Raw genomic sequence first — 7,500 nt, 5'->3', positions numbered from 1 at the left:
TGGAGGTACTGGGGAGGAGTTGGTGGATATGGCGCCACACCCCTTACTGAGGCGTTTCTGTGGGATTGGGGAGGGAGAGGGCAGGGGTGAAGGACTGTAGGAGTTGGAGGCATATCTTTCCCTTCACCTACACCTCCCACTAATTCCCTCCTCCCTATTCTCTTCCCTGTTTCCTCAAATACATGTTTCTACGTGTTTCTCAGCAGGAACAAGCGAAGTAATGATGATAATATTCGCTAAGATGTTTACCTTCGTCATATTTTAGCAACGAACTTATGAAGGGGTGGGGAGGGGAGAAGAGAGGAGGAAAGGAAGGGAAGGGAAAGAGGGAGGTGGGGAGAGGATGAGGGAAAGAGGTAGATGAGGAAGAAAAAAGAGAGAGGAGGGGAAGTGAAAAAAAAGGAAAAGATAAGAAGGAAGGGAGGAAATGTGTCTGTCTGTGTGTGTGTGTGTGTGTGTGTGTGTGTGTGTGTGTGATGGCTGGGGGTGCTACTTTCATTCCCCACGCTTTCTCCCACCGGCCCAGCCCCACAACGCCCTCAACACACCGTACCACGCCTTCCTATCATCCCGCACCCCCTCTTCCTTCCCCCCAACAATCCATTATCACCTCCCCCTCCATCTCGTTACCCACGTGAAAGGATGCTGCGCTTGCGGGGGGTGGGAAGGGGAGGTGTAAGGGAGGGAGTTAACTGTTACTCCCTCCTCACCATCCTCACTATCATCATCACCATCACCATCACCACCATTATTATTGTTATTGTTGTTGTTGTTGTTGTTGTTGTTGTTGTTGTTGTTGTCATTATTATTATCGGCATACACAAAAGCTATAAATAAAATTCTCTCTCTCTCTCTCTCTCTCTCTCTCTCTCTCTCTCTCTCTCTCTCTCTCTCTCTCTCTCTCTCTCTCTCTCTCTCTATCTCTCTCTCAAACACAGGATGGATGACAGGCAGAGTGTTAACCGACAGGAAAATGAAAAATGTTAGCTGAGGATAAAAAAAAAAAAAAATAATAATAATAATAAAAATATAAGCAATAATTAGACAACTCTTTTCCCCACAAACGAATCCCATTATCATTTCCCCCTTGCCCCGTCACTCCCCCTCCCCTACTACTAATACTACTCCCTGCTACTATTACTACTGCCTCTCCCTCCCCACCTTCCTATCAGTCCAAAAAAAAATAAGTGTGAGAGGAGGCATTGAAGATACAAATATATGGTATTGTTACATGTTAAGACTTCAGTTGGTACTTAAAATCACACTAATTTTAAGGACATCAAACACCTCCTTCTCTCTTCTTTTCTAAATAATAATGCCTTGTTAGATATACCGCAGTACTTAAAGGATGATGGACTGTTTCTTTTGTTTACTTTCTTTGTATCTTCACACTACAACTCAATAAGGTTTCTATTCATGTAAGATGGGCAGCAAAAAGTCTGAGAAAAAAGGTCCAGTCAGGGTGGCAGTTCCCAAAGAATGGTTCAATTGATTCAGGTAAAATTATGAGAAAACTGTCCTGACACCTCCCTCCCTTCCTGTACTTAACTCTTTCAGTTATGGTTGTGCTTTGCTAATCTTCCTGGCTTTGTTAAAATGGTTTGGATGGAGACACGGGAGAGGAAAGAGAGAAAACAGAGGGTTAATAATGTCTTTTTACGCTGCAGAAATATTTACGAGAATTTACCACAAGAATAGTGTAAAAAAAGTTATAGGCATTAAAATAGAAAATTGTGTAGCAGTGATTCAAGGGGCAGCGACTCTGGCCTTGCTTTACTATTGCAGCTTCAGTGGTTACTCAGACACAGTGTTTCAGGGGGCAGCGCATCACTCCTTTCCTTTTCATATGTATACACGAATTAAGGGACGGCAAACTTCCCTTCCCGTTTTTATCTTTACTTAAATATTACAGTTTCAGTGGTTACTTAGACACAATAAATTTCATGGACAGCGTATCACTCCTTTCCTTTCTGTGCATGTAGGTACGAATTGAATGGATACTTTAAAAAGAATACATACCATTCAATTAAAAGAAAGCAAGTTACGTCTCTTCCTTCCCATCTTTCTTTAATATTACAGGTTCAGTGGTTACTTAAGCACAGTATTTAAGGGACACCGTATCACTTCTATTCATATATATACCGGTATACGATTCAATGGATTCTTAAAAAATAAATAAATGAAAAATGCCACTTAATGGACAGCAAACTTCCCCTTCCCTTTTTATATTTTCTAACATTACATTTCCAGTGAATATTTGTGACCAATATCCAAGGGACAGCGTATTTTTTCTTCACATTTTTTTTTTTCATATACGAATTCAACAGATGGGTTACCTCTCCTCTACCTTTCCATCTTTCTCAATAATACATCTCCTACAGGTACTTAGGACTCATCATTCAAGAAACAGCATATACTTTCTTTCCTTATTCTATACGCATTCAGTAGATACTAAAAAATATATATAAAAAAAGAGACAGCGTGTTATTTCTCCTCTCCCTTTTCATCTTTAATGCTTTCTTAAACGCGTCATTTAAGAGAGACCATATCATTCCTCTTCTTTTCTTTAATACTACAACCCCACACGGCGTACTTCAGACCCACTATTTAAGGGTCACGTTACTCCTGCTCTCTTAACGCGTATTTGCATTCCACCTCCTAACAATACACCCTCTTAAACTCCCCAAATAAAAGAGATGGAGCACAGCAGTCGAATATTGGAACGTAAACTCCTTCACAACACAACAGATAAAGAACAGACTGCGAGTGTGTTATGGTACGGATAGGTTCATATTCTCTCTCTCTCTCTCTCTCTCTCTCTCTCTCTCTCTCTCTCTCTCTCTCTCTCTCTCTCTCTCTCTCTCTCTCTCTCTCTTGGTTCTCCTTTTTTTTTCTTTGAAAGCGGCATTTGAAATTTTTTTTTCAGCCTTTTACCGCTTTACTTGATCTCCTTAATTGATAATAAATAATGAATAAATCACCACTATTGTCATCATCATCATCATCATCATCATCATCATCATCATTAATATCCTATAACAGACACGTCTCCTACCACAATCCCATCTATTTCTGGTTACGATAAGTACGCAAATAAACATAGTACACTAACTACGAGTGGACAAGTAGATGGAAAAAAAAACTACAACAAACATAACTCCTTCATTAACAGAAAATGTCAAAACCTTTCAAGATCTAACTCCCCTCGTGATTTCTGGCATCTAGCCAAAAATATCTCCAATAACTTTGCTTCTTCTTCTTTCCCTCCTCTACTTCAACCAGATGGCACCACTGCTATCACATCTATTTCTAAAGCTGAACTCTTTGCTCAAACCTTTGCTAAAAACTCTACCTTGGACGATTCTGGGCTTGTTCCTCCCTCTCCTCCACCCTCTGACTACTTCATGCCTCGTATTAAAATTCTTCGTAATGATGTTTTCCATGCCCTCGCTGGCCTAAACCCTCAGAAGGCTTATGGACCTGATGGGGTCCCTCCTATTGTTCTCCGAAACTGTGCCTCCGTGCTTGCACCTTGCCTAGTCAAACTCTTTCAGCTCTGTCTGTCAACATCTACCTTTCCTTCTTGCTGGAAGTTTGCCTACATTCAACCTGTTCCTAAAAAGGGTGACCGCTCTAATCCCTCAAACTACCGTCCTATTGCTTTAATTTCCTGCTTATCTAAAGTTTTTGAATCTATCCTCAACAGGAAGATTCTTAAACATCTATCACTTCACAACCTTCTATCTGATCGCCAGTATGGGTTCCGTCAAGGCCGCTCGACTGGTGATCTTCTGGCTTTCCTTACTGAGTCTTGGTCATCCTCTTTTAGAGACTTTGGTGAAACTTTTGCTGTTGCCTTGGACATATCAAAAGCCTTTGATAGAGTCTGGCACAAAGCTTTGATTTCCAAACTACCCTCCTACGGTTTCTATCCTTCTCTCTGTAACTTCATCTCAAGTTTCCTTTCTGACCGTTCTATTGCTGCTGTGGTAGACGGTCACTGTTCTTCTCCTAAATCTATTAACAGTGGTGTTCCTCAGGGTTCTGTCCTGTCACCCACTCTCTTCTTATTATTCATTAATGATCTTCTAAAACAAACTTCTTGTCCTATCCACTCCTATGCTGATGATACCACCCTGCACTTTTCCACGTCTTTTCATAGACGTCCAACCCTTCAGGAGGTAAACATATCACGCAGGGAAGCCACAGAACGCCTGACTTCTGATCTTTCTAAAATTTCTGATTGGGGCAGAGCAAACTTGGTATTGTTCAATGCCTCAAAAACTCAATTCCTCCATCTATCAACTCGACACAATCTTCCAGACAACTATCCCCTCTTCTTCAATGACACTCAACTATCCCCCTCTTCTACACTGAACATCCTCGGTCTGTCCTTTACTTATAATCTGAACTGGAAACTTCACATCTCATCTCTAGCTAAAACAGCTTCCATGAAGTTAGGTGTTCTGAGACGTCTCCGCCAGTTTTTCTCACCCCCGCAGCTGCTAACTCTGTACAAGGGCCTTATCCGTCCATGTATGGAGTATGCTTCACATGTCTGGGGGGTTCCACTCATACTGCTGTTCTAGACAGGGTGGAATCAAAAGCTTTTCGTCTCATCAACTCCTCTCCTCTAACTGACTGTCTTCAGCCTCTCTCTCACCGCCGCAATGTTGCATCTCTAGCTGTCTTCTACCGCTATTTTCATGCTAACTGCTCTTCTGATCTTGCTAACTGCATGCCTCCCCTCCTTCCGCGGCCTCGCTGCACAAGACTTTCTTCTTTCTCTCACTCCTATTCTGTCCACCTCTCTAACGCAAGAGTTAACCAGTATTCTCAATCATTCATCCCTTTCTCTGGTAAACTCTGGAACTCCTTGCCTGCTTCTGTATTTCCACCTTCCTATGACTTGAATTCCTTCAAGAGGGAGGTTTCAAGACACTTATCCACCAATTTTTGACCACTGCTTTGACCCTTTTAGGGACTGGCATTTCAGTGGGCATTTTTTTTATTAGATTTTTGTTGCCCTTGGCCAGTATCCTTCCTACATAAAAAAAAAAAAAAAAAAAAAAAAATAAACAACATCAAAACAACCTATTCCGCTCGTAGATTCCCTCGTATTCTTAAACATCCAGGCGTCTTGTCTCCACCACTTCTGACAAGTTCTAATGGAAGTTACTGGGATTCCCAAGGGTGTCTTCACGCCTGTGCTGATTACTTACTAAGAGTTCTTCACCGCCAGTAGGCCAAACACCCATGATAACACTTACAATCATGTCTGTTGTCTGAAAATTATTCCTCACGAGAGACTGAAATGTTTAAAAGTACGAGGCATAATTTCTTGGCTTCTAACTTTCCTCCCTACGCGCCTCATCGCCACCCATGCACCCTCTCCCATGTGTAGCATCCATTCTGTTGTACATGTGCCTCTCATCCCCCTATTACCCGGCTTTCCTTATTCATTTACCCCCAGCCTTGTCATTCACGTATTTCTTACCCATCCTATCCTGCTCCCCTGTCTCGGTCTCAGTTATTACTTCATCTTATTTATCTTATTCTTATTCTTATTATCATTATTATTATTATTATTATTATTATTATTATTATTATTATTATTATTGTTATTATCATCAGCATTATTATTATTATTATTACTAGTAGTAGTAGTAGTAGTAGTAGTAGTAGTAGTAGTAGTAGTAGTAGTAGTAGTAGTAGTAATAGTAGCAGCAGTGATAGCAGCAGTAGTAGTAATAGTAGCAGCAGCAGCAGCAGCAGGAGTAGTAGTAGTAGTAGCAGCAGCAGTAGCAGCAGTAGTAGTAGTAGTAGTAGTAGTAGTAGTAGTAGCAGCAGCAGCAGTGGTTGTAGTAGTAGTAGTAGTAGTAGTAGTAGTAGTAGTAGTAGTGGTAGTAGTAGTAGTAGTAGTAGTAGTAGTAGTAGTAGTAGTAGCAGCAGCAGCAGCAGTAGTAGTAGTAGTAGTAGTAGTAGTTGTTGTTGCAGTAGTAGTAGTAGTAGTAGTAGTAGTAGTAGTAGTAGTAGCAGCAGTAGTAGTAGTAGTAGTAGTAGTAGTAGTAGTAGTAGTGGTAGTGGTAGTAGTAGTAGTAGCAGTAGTAGTAACAGCAGTAGTAGTAGTAGTAGTAGTAGTAGTAGTAGTAGTAGTAGTAGTAGTAGTAGTAGTAGTAGTAGTAGTAGTAGTAGTAGCAGTAAGTAGTAGTCGTAGCAGTAGTGTCATTACCCCTCGATCCTTATCACTGTTCTCATCTCCGCCCACTATCCCATTCTCCTATCCCTGCCACGTTTTTCCACTTTCTCGTCTTGTAGCATGCCTTACCCTGCCGCGCCCCGTCCTTACACACGCCCTCCCAAGCTGACAGGATGTGCTAGATTCCTCCGTCGTGTGTGCAGAGATGTAGGGCATGTAGAGCGAAAGTTCTACAGAATTAGAAAGACACGTACAAGGTTGATAACAGCAAGTCATGACAAGATACTTTACGTTTTATCCTTTGACTTTTTATCCTTAACGTATGCATAAATAAAGCCGATCTGGGCGGTGTGAGACTGGTGAGCCAGAACACATGAACAAGGGAAGGAAAGAGTCCGAAAAGGTTACACGTGTCACTCCCTTAGACATAAATTGATCTAATCTTCTAAAGTTCCTTACTGGGTACTAACACTGTTACTGAGGACGCAAGGTACATACAAGGCAGTAGAAGGTAGAGTGCAGTAGAGCGTGACTCACCTGGCGTGTTGGTACAGGTGTACGTGCGTGAGTCCCAGCACGTGCCACACACACACAGGTGTATCCCGCGACGACAAGAACACTGCGACACCGAGAAAAACAACACCCACAACACCACTATGGGGCGTTCCTCCGTAGACTCACACCGTCACGCGGCGGGCACGGTACACACTGCTACACACACTACGGAACACACGCACACACACAGCGGGCGGCGGAGGGAGGGTGGGCACACGCACTCGGGAGGGAGAGGGAGGTCATAAAGTGCCAAGTGACGAATCGCGGTAGGGTGTGCGCTGGTCTGTCCCGCGCTAACCACACTGCTGGGGGTCACGTGGTGGTGGCGGAGTGGTGGAGGGAGTGGTGGAGGGCTGCCCGCGCCCCCCACACAACTCCTGGGAGCGGCGCGACTGGATACGTTCACCACACTGCCCAGGACGCCTTGCTCTCCCCCATGTTCTCGCAGCCACTCTCACACCCGTGCACTCTTCATGATTTCAAGGGCGTGGCGCTGGCGGTGCAGGGCGTGGCGTGGGGAGGACCAGCATGGCGGCGGAGGAGGCGTGGCGTGGCGAGGTGGCGCTAGGAATGCCGCCCTATCTCCCGCTCTCGCTCTCCCCCTCACTCACAGGAAAACTGAAAGATAACAACGGATGATTGCTGAAGGCACAGAGAACGTGTGTGTGTGTGTGTGTGTGTGTGTGTGTGTGTGTGTGTGTGTGTGTGTGTGTGTGTGTGTGTGTGTTTAGTGAGTGACACATTCA

At 43.5% G+C, this 7,500-nt stretch overlaps 1 protein-coding gene across 2 annotated transcripts in view; it reads right to left on the bottom strand.

Moving 5' to 3' along the window:
* LOC135110211 (protein glass-like) overlaps positions 1 to 7,500 on the bottom strand; it is a 196,201-nt gene that overhangs the window by 175,018 nt on the left and 13,683 nt on the right. For both annotated transcript variants that reach the window (XM_064022265.1, XM_064022266.1), the window contains exon 2: positions 6,737 to 7,372. The gene's annotated coding sequence lies outside the window, so the exon portion shown is untranslated. The remainder of the gene's footprint in view (positions 1 to 6,736; positions 7,373 to 7,500) is intronic.

This window comes from Scylla paramamosain, chromosome 20 (genome assembly GCF_035594125.1).
Source record: "Scylla paramamosain isolate STU-SP2022 chromosome 20, ASM3559412v1, whole genome shotgun sequence".
NCBI classification, from domain to species: Eukaryota; Metazoa; Arthropoda; class Malacostraca; order Decapoda; family Portunidae; genus Scylla; species Scylla paramamosain.
Note: the sequence above shows the minus strand (reverse complement) of the source record. Positions and strands in the feature narration are given on the sequence as shown.